Genomic DNA, 13,611 nt, shown 5'->3' on the forward strand with positions numbered 1-13,611 from the left:
ACCACCAAAGCACCACCCAAGTAATGCTTGTTGTGTACTACTGCCACCTCATGGCCACATCTTTCTGCTTAATCAGCTTCTAAATCCCTTGAACTCAATACACCAGTAAAACAAACAAACAAACAAACAAACAAAAAATTCAGACTAGAGGTTAGAAGACCTGAATTCTAGACTTGACTCTCCACTTTCACTCCGTAAGTGGTCAGAAAAGGGCTCAAATGATGTCAATCTAGCTAAACGTATTTAGTCTTTTGTCAAGAAAAGACCGTTATTTCTCCAAAAATGACTATTACCTGTGAGTTTTCAGAAAAAATGCCAGAATAAAACTTTTGGATGACCCCATAAAGGAAGGACAGATTCCTACTATCCAAGAATACCATGGTATTCACAGAGGTGGCTGGAAAGCCCCAACCTGCCCTTGGTGCTTGAAGCCCAACGCCCTCTACCACTGCAGGAACACACTGCCAAGATCATAGGGACAGCATTTGAAATGTATATAATACAAAATCAAGTAGGAGAGGAGAAAAGGAAGTTTTATCAAATAATGTAATTTCAAAATACTAAAGCAATAACAATGAAATGGAATAAAAGAAAGCATAAAGCAATTCAAGTAATACAAGTTAATAAAATCGAAGGGAATTATTAAAATAAGGAATGAAAAATATCTATGCATACAAAAATATGGTTATCATGATCCAATTATATATTTCACATGTATGTTCATCTACATTTATGGAAGAATACTTAACAAAATGGGAAAATGAAACTGTGATCAAGAACATTCCCTTATGGTGTTCTGTACTATATGATTTTTTTTTTTTAACCAACAGCATGTACAACTTTTATGTTTAAAAAATATTTTAAAGACAAAACAGATATCAAAATATTTCAGATTTTCAATGTAATTTGGGAATCTAAATTTTTAAATAAAATTTCCAGTTTATGAAAATACATTTGTAGTCAATAAAATATTAGAAGGCTATATTTGTCCCAATGTCACAAATTTTGACCTCTTCTCTATATCCTCACAATTCTTCCACATATCATTGGAATACAGAAGACTGGGAATGTTATATCTTGCGTTACATCTTACAACAGATAAGAAGGATAGAAGGAATTACTTCCTGTCAAGATTTGATGTAAGTTAACATTATAAAGGATCCTCTCAGAAAATCCCCATGTTTTGTTTAACTCAAAAGGGAGTAATTATTTCAGAGAAGTAGATTTCAGCATAAATACTTATATCTTCATTTTTGTGTTCCATTCAGTTATATCCTTAGGACTATCTTCGAGAGAGTATCTAAATAATTTTGTGAACCTAAACTGCTTAACTTTTCGGGAAATTTTTCTTCGTTGTTAGGTTCCAGCTCATTTTCTTAGTGTAAAGTTTTCATATCCTTCTCCATAACTGATTCCTGAACATGTCAACCTGCACTAAGTCTATGTAGGTGATGCTGAGACACAATCAACAACAAGTGCTTTCCTCATCTTGCACGTCCCTGAAGAGCACCTGCTGTCTTCAGAAATGATTTAAGTGACCCAGGCTTACAGCGTCCCATTGGAACGATTATGGTTCTTATAACTGAAGAAAATTGTATGAAAGCTACATCTTCTCTGTTGGATTCAAATTCACAGAACTGCATAGCAGAGATGCAGAGCTGTAAATAGGATGTCTTATAGGAAAATGCCAAACTGGCTCCAAGTGATGATTCCTTTTCAATTTTTGAAAACGGTAATGTTAACCATTGCATCATTACCTATTATCCTTCTGCTAGATGTTTTAGAGAAAAGCTATACTTTGGAAAGTAGTATATTACCTCACAGTCATACCAGCTTTTTTAACCATAAATGTGCATACACAGCTACTTCACAACTAAATGAAGACACCAAAAAAAAAAAATTAAATAACAGCACATAAACACTTTTAATTTCCTAACAAGTTTCTTTTACTTTTTTTAGGAAAGTAAATGTGACAGATTAAAAAAATATAAGTTGGCCCAGGAACTATCTATGAGACAGTCATGGGGAATAGTCTGCTACAGATAATGAATCCACAGCCATAATACAGTTAGAGGTTTGGAAACCTTGCCAAGAACAAGCTAGTAAGGGCTTGCAGACTAACCTCAGTGCATGCAGTTTTCAGGCGTATAATAGCTGCATGGTTAGAAGCCACTTCACTGACTCACCTGAACTCTATTCTGTTTCCTTTTTATGCCAATCTCACAGCTTGTGTTAGAAAACATTTTCCTTTAAAGATACACAAACTTACTAACTATCCACCTAACAGTGTACACAGATTTGCATCCAAGCACAAACTGCTACTACAGGATATTATTAAGGTTTTTAAAAAATGTAAAGCAATAACACAAATTTTCCTCACTGTTAAAGAAAATAAAATTCATTTGAAATGATACTTTTTGTATTCTTTCTTGTTATTAAACCGTACAAAAACAAATTAAAAAACGCGTATTCCTTTACAAGTTTTCATGTGCTAGTCCAGTGGTCAACAAATTTTTTTCTGTAAAGGGCTAGATGGTAAAAAATTTAGACTTTGCAGGTCTTTACAATCTCTGTCAAACTATTAAACTCTGCCATCGTGGCAGAAAAGCAACTATAAATAAATGAGCTGTATTCTGATAAAACTTCATTTAAAAAACAGGTGCAGGCAGAATTTGGCCTTTGATTTCTGGGTCATAGTTTGCAGGCTCTAGTGCTGCTATACAGTATGCTTTTATATGACACATCCAATACCTATCAAAATGAACATCTATAACAAGTATAAAGGAAAAATTATTAATTTCCTACTGAAGTATACAAGCAATTCATATTTAAACTAGGGCACTAAATTCCAGAAGGAAAGTAAAAAGTGGTAAGAATTAAATAAATACCATTTTGGGGGGGTGTGAGACAGGGTCTTGTTCTGTCTTCCAGGCTGGAGTGCAGTGGCACAATCGCGGCTCACTGCAGTCCCTCTTGGGATCAAGCAGTTCTCCCACTTCAGCCTCCCAAGTAGCTGGGATCATAGGCTCACACAACCACACTTGGCCATTTATTTTATTTATTTTTTAATAGAAACAAGGTCTCCGTGTGTTTTCCAGGTCGGTCTCAAACTCCTGGGCTCAAGCTATCCTCCTGCCTCAGCCTTCCAAAGTGCTGGGATTATAGACATGAGCCACCACATCTGACAAATAAATATACTTTTTCCGGCAGCTCTATTTTAGGTCTTTCTATTTACTTTCAAATCTTTTGTTGAGTGTTTTAAAAATAGTAATTGACGATACAACTTGAGAGAGGGAAAAACTAACTGTAAAGGCCAGCACTGCTGACAATTGACTTCTTTGCTAGGTGAATTGAGCATTGACTTATCATAGAAAAACAGAAATGAATGTTTTCAGTAAAGGCCCTAGAAAGTGTGCTTTTAGTGAAAGTTTACTCAATGAAAGTAAAATGTACTTCCTCCAAAACTTAAATTCCAAAGTAAAAGCTTCCTAGAAGAGATTATTCTAGAGTGCACAAATATTGGCTTAGCTCCACAAAACCATAGCACTGTCTTTATTTAATTACCAACCCATGAGCATTCTGACAGCCCCAGTGCAGTGCTTAGTAAGCATTTTACCCACAGACAGCTTGCAGATATACAGTAGCACTAAAATTACAATACTCACCATGACTTGTTCTGTCAACCAACTTTGGAATTGGAGCTTACTTGTCTCTATAATGAGGTGTCTGATGTTCCATCCATTTTACCTGTAGCAAACAGGAGTAAATGTAACTAACCAAACATTGGTATATTAGTAAGACACAAATAAAAATATTCTTCATTTGCAAGAAGTTTTCAGCAATGAGAACTCACCATACATAATTTACTCACACTTGCACTTTGATGCAAAATAGCATACATTCAATTTTTTTCTGCACAAATTAAAATTTACTCCAGGCAATACTTCATCAAAATTTTCTCACAATCTAGAGATCTGACTAATGTATCAACTAACATCAGTAAAGAGGTGAATGTACCATCATGTGTCATTTGTAAGTACACAGAGTAATTTAGTCATTTGAACTTTGTTGCAAGATGCACAAATCCTTTACAAGCTAAGTTTGCATCATCAGATATTAAAGTATTAAGCTGTATGAGAATCTTTCATGATATTAAAACATAATAATTGTAAGATATTGCTGTATTTGTTTATACACGTAGAAACTGGAGTGACAGAAGATCACATGATTAAATTATTAGCTTTTAGATATCTGCAAAAAGCTTTCTGTACTGATTAGGTTTATTATACATTTATTTAAAACTCACTTCTAAAAAGCTAAGACAATACTAGTCAATATACAGATGTACAAAATGTGATATTCAGAAGAATAAAAAGATTTTACAAAATCTGCACAAAAAGTTTATATAGAAAAGAAGAAAAAGCCAATAGGGACCTATTTTGAAATGAAATAACTTGTTTTTGACTGTTTTTACTTACCTTTGAGAATTGCTTATTTTTTGTCATTAACTTTTAGTAAAGACATGTACAGTGTCTTTAAAGGAGTTGCAGCTCAAAAATTATGACTGAGCTGGCCTCTGGGGCTCATAGTAGGTCTCAGTGAAGATCTATTAAAATATGGACCATAGTGTGCATATGTAATTGTTTTTTAGCATTGGTTCCACATGAGAAGCCTAGTAAGTAGCATACCACAACCTGAATTTCTGGCAATTAGATTCAGCTTTATTAATAAAATCAGATTCTACCAATTTGTGCAATGCTCAAGCAACTTGTGAATTGAAAACACGGTAAACCAAAGGAAACAGAAAAATTCAGAACATAAATATCCCTTTGTCCTATATATCTACCAAGTGTCCCCTCCTGACCATATTATTGCCATTGTGAATGAATGAAACTGGACCCCATTTCTGCATGTATATATGTGTATGTTGTATGTGTGTGTGTGTGTGTGTATATACATGAAAGTATAATAACACAGCAGGTCCATGGCAGAAGGCCTTGGTGGACCACTGGTTTAAATGTTCTTTCTACAAAATGACACAGCACTGGCTGAGAAAACAAGTGGAGTTAAACAAATTTTAATCAAAAATCATAACAGAAATTATGTATAAGTATTTTGTATTGTTAGGTGCTATAAGCTTAGACCTTAGACTTTACTAACTACAACCCAAGCTCACTGAACCACTGAGAAAAGTATTCATTTGATATAATAGCTTTCTTTTTAAAAAATTGATGCAGTGAAGATTGGTTGAAGGTAAAATTTTGAGCAAACTGTTGTCAGGTCACCCATACACATATGGCTTTAATGTCTACTCTCTGTGGTGGAAACAGAGTACCTGAAAAGAGACACTTACATTTGCCATACTAAACCTTTCTATTAATCTAGTAGCTGGCATTTCAGTCAGCTTATGTCAGGAAAATTTATGTTCAACATTTCATTTTTCTTGCTGAGATTATTGCAATATTCTAACATTCTCTTGCTTCCAATATCTCCTACATACAATTTCCCCACACATTGCTGTCACAGCTGTCTTCCTACTCTATAACTTTGAACTAGTCAATTCTTCCCTTAAAAACTTTCAGTGTTTCCACATTGTCTATATATACATTAAAAAAAAAACTGTCATCTTTGGTGACACATTCAAATATCATAAAAATTGTCCATGTGATTCCGGAGTCCAGAATCAAATACTTCCCCATACACACTGAGATCATCCAAACTATTCAGTTACCAAATGTCTCCAATATCTTTGCTTATCCTTTTCCATACAGTCAAATACCTATTGAAGCAATTCTCTTCTTCAATATATAATTGTCACCTTCTCCTTTAAGCACTCTTTGGTTTTGAGCCAGGAGATTCATATCTGTATTCCAATATTAGCAGGTGGTTTGAATTTATTATCCAGCATTTAAAACCTTCTTCTTTGAATTATATTGATGCATTTGCATACATTTCACTCAAATTTAAAATATTTTATGAAAGACTTCCTGCTTCATGTTTATACAGTTAAGCAAACTTTGGCCTCCTGTAAGACTTTCATGAGACAGCACAGTAACAAGTTGTTTCAATGAGTGCATTTTTTCACAATTTTCCCTCTTACTAAAATCTATATCTATCCTGTATCTACCAGGAGTATATGAGCAAAAGGCAGAAATTTAGAAGGAGTAATTCACAAATAGTTAAGCTGTACTTCCAAAGCACTGCCTAAAGGATTTCCTTATTTCCAGTGTCACATCATTCCAGATCAACACAATGCTATCTGGTTGGTCACTCAAAATTGCAAATCTGATTATTGTTCACATGTTACCAATCTTTGAATTGTAACTTTGATATAATTTGAATATATGTACATCTTTAGCTATAATGTAACATTCTAACTCCAAAACTTCGCATGTGGGAAGTGGCGTCTGTCTCGGCAGTCTCATCTCATACCCTTCCTCCATGTTCACCTTTGCATGGTAACCTGAATACTTCAGTGCTTTTAAACATGCCATTCCTCTGTCAAGACTGGCTTTGCCCAACTTCTCTTCCTGTCAAATGCCAGACTTTAGCTCCTCTGAGAAGCCAACCCTAGTACCTACAGGAAAGTAATACATGTGCCCTTTTCTTATAGCATTCTGTTTGATTTACTGTGTTCTCATTGCATTCCTTAATTGATTTATTGTTTCATAACTGCTTCTATGACTGTCTTCTCTGAAATATTGGAAGCTATTTAATGGTAGGGGTCTTAGTCTCATTTTATTGCATATACAGCATAGGGTCTGGTACATGCTGGGAGAGCAAATAAATATTTTTAAGTGGACAAATACAAGAATGAGCACCAGATAGATAAGAAAATACAAGAAACTTCATTATTCTTGCTTGGGAGGAGAGACCCGGTGTGGTATAGCCTGGTCATCCAAATGTCTTTCTGAATGAACTATGAAACCTTAGTCCACCCTCACGACACCAGCATCTCACCCTGCTGACTAACCATGATGGTGACCTCATGTCAGAACAATCTGGAATGTTTGGGAACATTCCAGCAGAAGTGAAGTAACCTGGTTCTTGAAATCATATGCTTTTGCTTGTTAAGTGAAATACTGAATGTCAGTATTACCCTTCTAACTGACATTCAATATTTTACTTAACAAGCAAAAGAGTATAATTTCAAGAACCAGATTTACTTCATGTCTGCTCCTCTAATCACCAAAAAATCTTTTCCATTAATTTATTTCTCTCTATTTCTAGTGATTATAAACAAAGTAAATATTGGTGTTTGTAATTTTTCACATGACAAATTAGAGGCATTCACATAGTCCAAGATAGAACGTTAACATTTTTTTCTCATGCAACCATGTGAAATTATCATCAAAAGCATTTACAAACAGCTAATGATTGTGTGTCCCCATGCAAAAAGAAATAACATGATTAGCCAAAATCCCTACATATATGATATTGAGAGGTACAACTCAGGTCAAATGAAAAGCAAACATTTGGATAATTTCTTTAGAAAGGTTTCATTTTCCTGGGTTTCATCTGTGTATTATATTCATCTTTGTTTTGCTCCCAGTATCCTGTATTTGATAGAGAATCAAAAGCGGGTGGCTACACTGACATTCCACTTCACCATTCAGGCGCTTCTAGCTCTATTATAAGTGTTCAATTTGATTCTAATATTCATTTTTAGATACATCTATTCAAATTTTAGAGTCCTAAAACTTTCCCTAAAGTCTAAAAAAAACTCTAAGAAAATGCTTCTCTTTTCTTTTTCTTTTTGAGACAGAGTCTTGCTCTGTAGTGCAGGGTGGAGTGCAGTGGTGCAATCTGGGCTCACTGAGACCACCTCCGCCACCCAGGTTCAAGCGATTCTCCTGCCTCAGCCTCCCGAGTAGCTGGGACTACTGGGATGCACCACCACGCCTGGCTAACTTTTTTGTATTTTTAGTAGAGATGGGGTTTCACCATGCTGGTAAGGCTGGTCTCGAACTCCTGACTTCACATGATCCACCAACCTCAGCCTCCAAAAGTGCTGGGGTTACAGGCATGAGCCACCACGCCCTGCTGCTTCACTTATTTTCTAAGAGACTCAACAAGTAATTTTGTTTTGAAAAGTGATGCATTTTTCAGATCTCCAGATTATTTGAAAAAATTATGTTATATACATATAACATATATAAGTGTGCATATGTGTGCATTTACACACACACACCAGTTAGAATGCATTTTCCTCCTCACAATTAGTTTAAAACAGAATTCCTTTATCTTGTTCCCCCCAAAAAAGCTCAAAAAGTATAACACTGAAACATAAGACAAAACACACGGACAAAGGGAAAAAAAAAAAATAGACTATGCCCAGAGCCTACTTACACCATGTCCACAATCTGCTGAGGCTTTTTTGAAAAGCATGTTTTTTCTTTCAAATAAAGATAAAAAAGAAAAGCTTTTAGATCATGGGCTATGGGGAGGAAGAGATAATGTCTCTTGTGCTTTGATGTTACAAGTAGCTTATCATTATAGAAGAGTTCTTGTAATGAAATAAAGGTCCTGGTAAACTGAGCCTGGATATTCAATAACCAGCTTCTACACAGAAGCTTTCTGATACTCCTGTTCCTGAAACTGCAGAGCAAACATGTGCATCATGAACAAATTGCAAAGCTTATTTAGAGACTCTACTTGATAGTTTTTAAAGATATGACATAACCAAAACAGGAAAGCATGATTTCCATGTTCCTCAGGGGGCTTTGTTTAGAAATGTTTCCAAAATACCAACTGACAAGAAATTAGGATAAAATTGTCCGTTCATCATCAAAAGCAACAAATAAAATTGGTTTCAAAGTACTGTGCATTCTGTGTAAACAGAAATCATAGCCTATTGAATAATATTCAAAATGCCAATGTGTTGTTACCTTTTGTTAGTTTTAAATTAGAGTTAAATACAGGTGAAGTTTGAAAAAATATGTTAACTGTATGTTAACAAGTAGCCTGAGTTCTAAACTGTGGCATTCTGGGCAAAATAATTATTTAAAGGAATTTGTCATATATCCTTTAGAAACATAAAAGTTTTTTGATAAATTTGCTTAGGTATATATGGAAAATTCAAACAACCAACAGAAGTATAAATGAGAGATTACAAAATTCATACGAGATGTACACCACCCAGAGATCATCACTGTTTGGCAAATTCCGTTCCAGACCTGTTTATATACATATATAAATATGGGCATATATAGAAGGGGCATATATGGATCTGGGGATAGACAGATGGACATAAACAGTCCTATACTAAAATGTCAATACGCAGAATACTATGTGACCTGTTCTTTCTCTCACTCAGAAAAAATTCACAAACATCTTTCCAAGTCAATTGAAATACATTTTTAACAGTTAGTACAGCGTTTCTTCGTACCAAGGCTTGTTTTTCCAATTTCTCTTTTTTTTTTTTTTTTTTTTTGAGGCAGAGTCTAGCTCTGTCACCCAGACTGGAGTGTAGTGGCACGATCTCGGCTCACTGCAACCTCTGCCTCCCAGGTTCAAGTGATTCTTTTGCTCCAGCCTCCTGAGTAGCTGGGATTACAGGCACGTGCCACCACACTCGGCTAATTTTCTATTTTTAATAGAGACAGAGTTCCACCATGTTGGCCAGCTGGTCTTGAAATCCTGACCTCAAGCGATCCACCCGCCTCAGCCTCCCAAAGTGCTGGGATTACAAGGATGAGCCACCGCGCCAGGCCTATATTTCCAATTTCTTGATGATGGACATCTAGGGATAGTAATTCTTTTACAGTCCAATAACAAAATATTGTTTATATATAGATTGATTTGTAGCCCATGTTTTTCCAAAAGAACTTACAGTGGCTTACAAGAAAAATATAACTTAAAAAGAAAAATGATTTGATACCAGAAAAGAGAAACAAATAAAAGGAAGAAAAAATACAAAACTCTCCTGAGAATTAGAGTTTTGAATAAATTAGTCCTCAATTCAGGCTTCCAAATTCATCAGTAAAATACCTAAGGCAAAACAGAAAAATTCAAAATGAAAATCAATACTAGAAACAAGAATCAACAGCCACTGCCAAATCTGGATAGAATCTCCATTGACTTAAAACCTAACTGAATTAGATTTAGTAAAATAATGGCTCACAAATATGGCCACCAGTGGCACAAGAAACAGAGGAGATATTCTGACCACAAAGAAGAGAAAACAACATGCTACTTCTTGTGGTAGAATGTCTCTGTAAAGACACATAGCAAACTAGTAACAGTGATGGTCTTTAGCTAGGGCAAGTGGAGAATTCTGGCAATGCAGGACGCAGGGGGAATTTACATTTATTACATGTTCTTTTATGGCTTTAATATTTCTACTACAAAATATAAAAATACCTTTCCTCATTAAAAAGTTAGTTACAATGTCTTAAAACTTTTTCAGCCCAATATGGAATATGTCCATTTAAAAACTATAAAGTATTATCTTAATTTTAAGTAAAAATATGCTATATATGTATATAAATGAATACATTCATATATTTATATGTGAGTAAACTCATGATTTATTTTCTTCCATCTCCTTTGAAGATTTTCTTCTGTTTCTAGCATGAACATATTGTTGTATAAGCAGAAAAGCTCATACTTAAAAATAACTTCCAAAGTAATTTAAAAAAACAAGAAAGAAAACACTAAATGTAAAAATTATAATTCAATCACGATTCTTTTAAAAACAAAATATAAACTCTAATTAATTATTTCACTATTAAAAGAAAAGAAAAAAAGTAAATTAAGTCAGCTTGAGAAGTTAGCCAAATAATTTTAAAAGTCAATGGAAAACAAGAGAAAAGAAACAAAATATAAAGAGAAATTTTAAAAACACATAACCATTTTTTAAAAATAAAACTGTGTTTTAAAACATTAAAAAATTCATTAATTATAATCAAGAAAAAGTGAAAAGTCAAACAACACTAGATATTAAAAACATACAAGAAAGCAAAATCTCTGCTAATGAATCTTTGAATGTATCTCCCCCATTCCCCCTTATCCAGTCCACTCATACTGGTCTCTTTGCTTTTCCTTGCATATGCCAGGCACATACTTGCATTTGCACTTGATTTTCCTCCTACCTAAAATTCTTTCTCTGGATATCAGCAAATTCACTCCTTTAAGTCTTTTTCCAATGTCACCTCCTCAGTGAGGCCTTCCTTGACTACCCTATTTAAAATTACACACATGCATGCACGTACACACCTGACACTTTCTATCTCCCTTCCTTTTCTTGCTCCTTATGACCATCTAATATAGCCTGTGTTTTACTTATTTATCTTGTTTATTATCTTTTCCCTCCCTCAATAAAAATATGTGTGAGCAGAGATTTTTCCATTTTTCTTACTGTACATAGTAGGTGGTCAGTAAATATTTGTTGAGTGAATGAATAAAAAATTTTAAAATCTTGATATAAAATTTATGTCCTGGGCAAATACAAAGTATCCAAATTAAGGGAGGAAACAAAGTAGAAAGCTGAATTGATCAGGAAAAATTAACAAAGCTATAAAATAATTTCATCCCAGTTTGGTAAAACTTTCATAGTCCTATGGTTTCACCATTATGTTTCTTCAAAATTTCAGAAAGCAGACACATCTCTGTCTACACATATCCAAATACGCTGAAATTTGGAAAGAACTATTAATATATATTTGTTTATATTTACATGTGTGTACATATGTTTTTTATATATGTATGTACACGTGTGTATACACACTCATATATATGTACACACACATGCACACATACTTTCTTGCAAATAAAGTGAAAAGATGATACATTTGATATATAGATTTTTATGTCAGATTTTTAATGGTGAATTTATAATATAAACACTTTCAAACATGTTTTTCTCCTTCACAACATAAAAAACCCTTAGAAGTCACTAAACATTTTTGGAAAATATTTTTTCACGACAGTGGTATACAATACATTAATGAAACATAATTAATTTTAAGATTAACAAGTTTTGTTAGCTTTCTATTTTTATCCTTCTATTTTTATCTTTCTATTTTTCTATTAAAATGAAATCTGAAATAAAAATTTTTATTAATTTATTAAATGTTTAGTGAGTCCATATAATGACCTAGAGACAGTGTTTCAGCACAGGGGGTGGAGGCAAGAACAAAGATATAGTCCCTGTCTCTGAGACTTAGAATATTTATAGATGGGAAGACAGAAATTATGCAGATACTGATGAAAAAAAAACACGTAATTACAATCGTAATAGTGTGTCATAGAAGGGGTTGAGTGAGAATATAAACCACTACTAGATTTGGAGGGAAAGTCATACTGAAGAAGTGACATAATTGAGATCTGAGGGATGTCTAGCAAAGGAAAGTATTCTAGGCAAAGGATTTGTGTGCTGAGGACCTTCTGTGCATTGCATAAATCTTTCTGTACCTGTCTAGTAACTAGACATTAAATCATCAGAACAATGGAAATAACCATTTGTACACTTTTGGATACATGCAATCAAATGCCCCAACACTGCGTTAGCTTTAAGATGTAATCTTACCAATAAAGTAAGAAAGTGTCTATTTTACTGTTCTCTCACCAGCACTGGGTATTGTGTTTTGAATTTGATTTTTAAATTACATTGTGATACTATGATAATTATAGAAAAATAATAAAATATGTATAAGTATAAATAAATAAATAATGAGTTTTCAGATCTCAAATTTCCACCATCTAGAAATTACTACTTTGAACATATATTCAAAGCAATATTTCATGTACATATACACATTTAAAAGGTACTGTTGTCTTTGTATTATAGTTGTTTTCCACTTACATATTATAAGCATTTTCTAGAAAAATAACTATGCATCTACATTAGCAATTTCATATACTGAACAGGGTCCCATTGTGAGACTACAGTATGGTTTAACCTATTCCATATTATTTTTTCACTTTTATGTTTAAGTGAATATTTACCTGTACATTTTAGAAACATTTTTATCTTACTTGTGGCTTCTTGGGATTCTTACATCAGTGGCTTAATGTATTTCAGTAGTTCTTGGAAATTATCAGCCATGGTCACTTCAAAATGGTTTCTGCACAGTTTTCTTTCTCCTCTTGTTCTGGGCCTCAAACATGCTAAATCTTCTTACCAGGTAGTCTAAGTCCCTTACCATTTTCTAAATTGTCCATCTTTTTCTCCATATATTTTATTCTGGATAATTACTAATGATCTACCTTGCAGTTAAGAATACATCAAACTTACATAATTTGCTAGTAAACCCATTATTTGAGTTCTCAGTATCAACTTGATATTTAGTTATCACAATTCCAATTGGCTCTTTTGCACATTTATCACGTCATGTTTATAGTTTTCAGATTTTACCAAAATTGTAAAACTTAGCCATTACCTCCACTAGTATAGAATCTATTTTTTAATTTGTAATATCTGTAGTCCCAGTGGTCTGTTTCTAGTGTATGCTGCTTCTGTGGATAGTGGCTGATATTGTCTAGACCCATTGTGTACCATGTTGTCCTTGGTTGTTTGCTAAACACTTGTTTGAAAAATTACTTTTAGAAGTAATTTGAAACCCAGGAAAATGATATACTACTTAGAAGGATACTTCATTTCCTTTTGCA

Source organism: Macaca nemestrina, chromosome 5, assembly GCF_043159975.1.
Source record: "Macaca nemestrina isolate mMacNem1 chromosome 5, mMacNem.hap1, whole genome shotgun sequence".
Classification (NCBI taxonomy): Eukaryota; Metazoa; Chordata; class Mammalia; order Primates; family Cercopithecidae; genus Macaca; species Macaca nemestrina.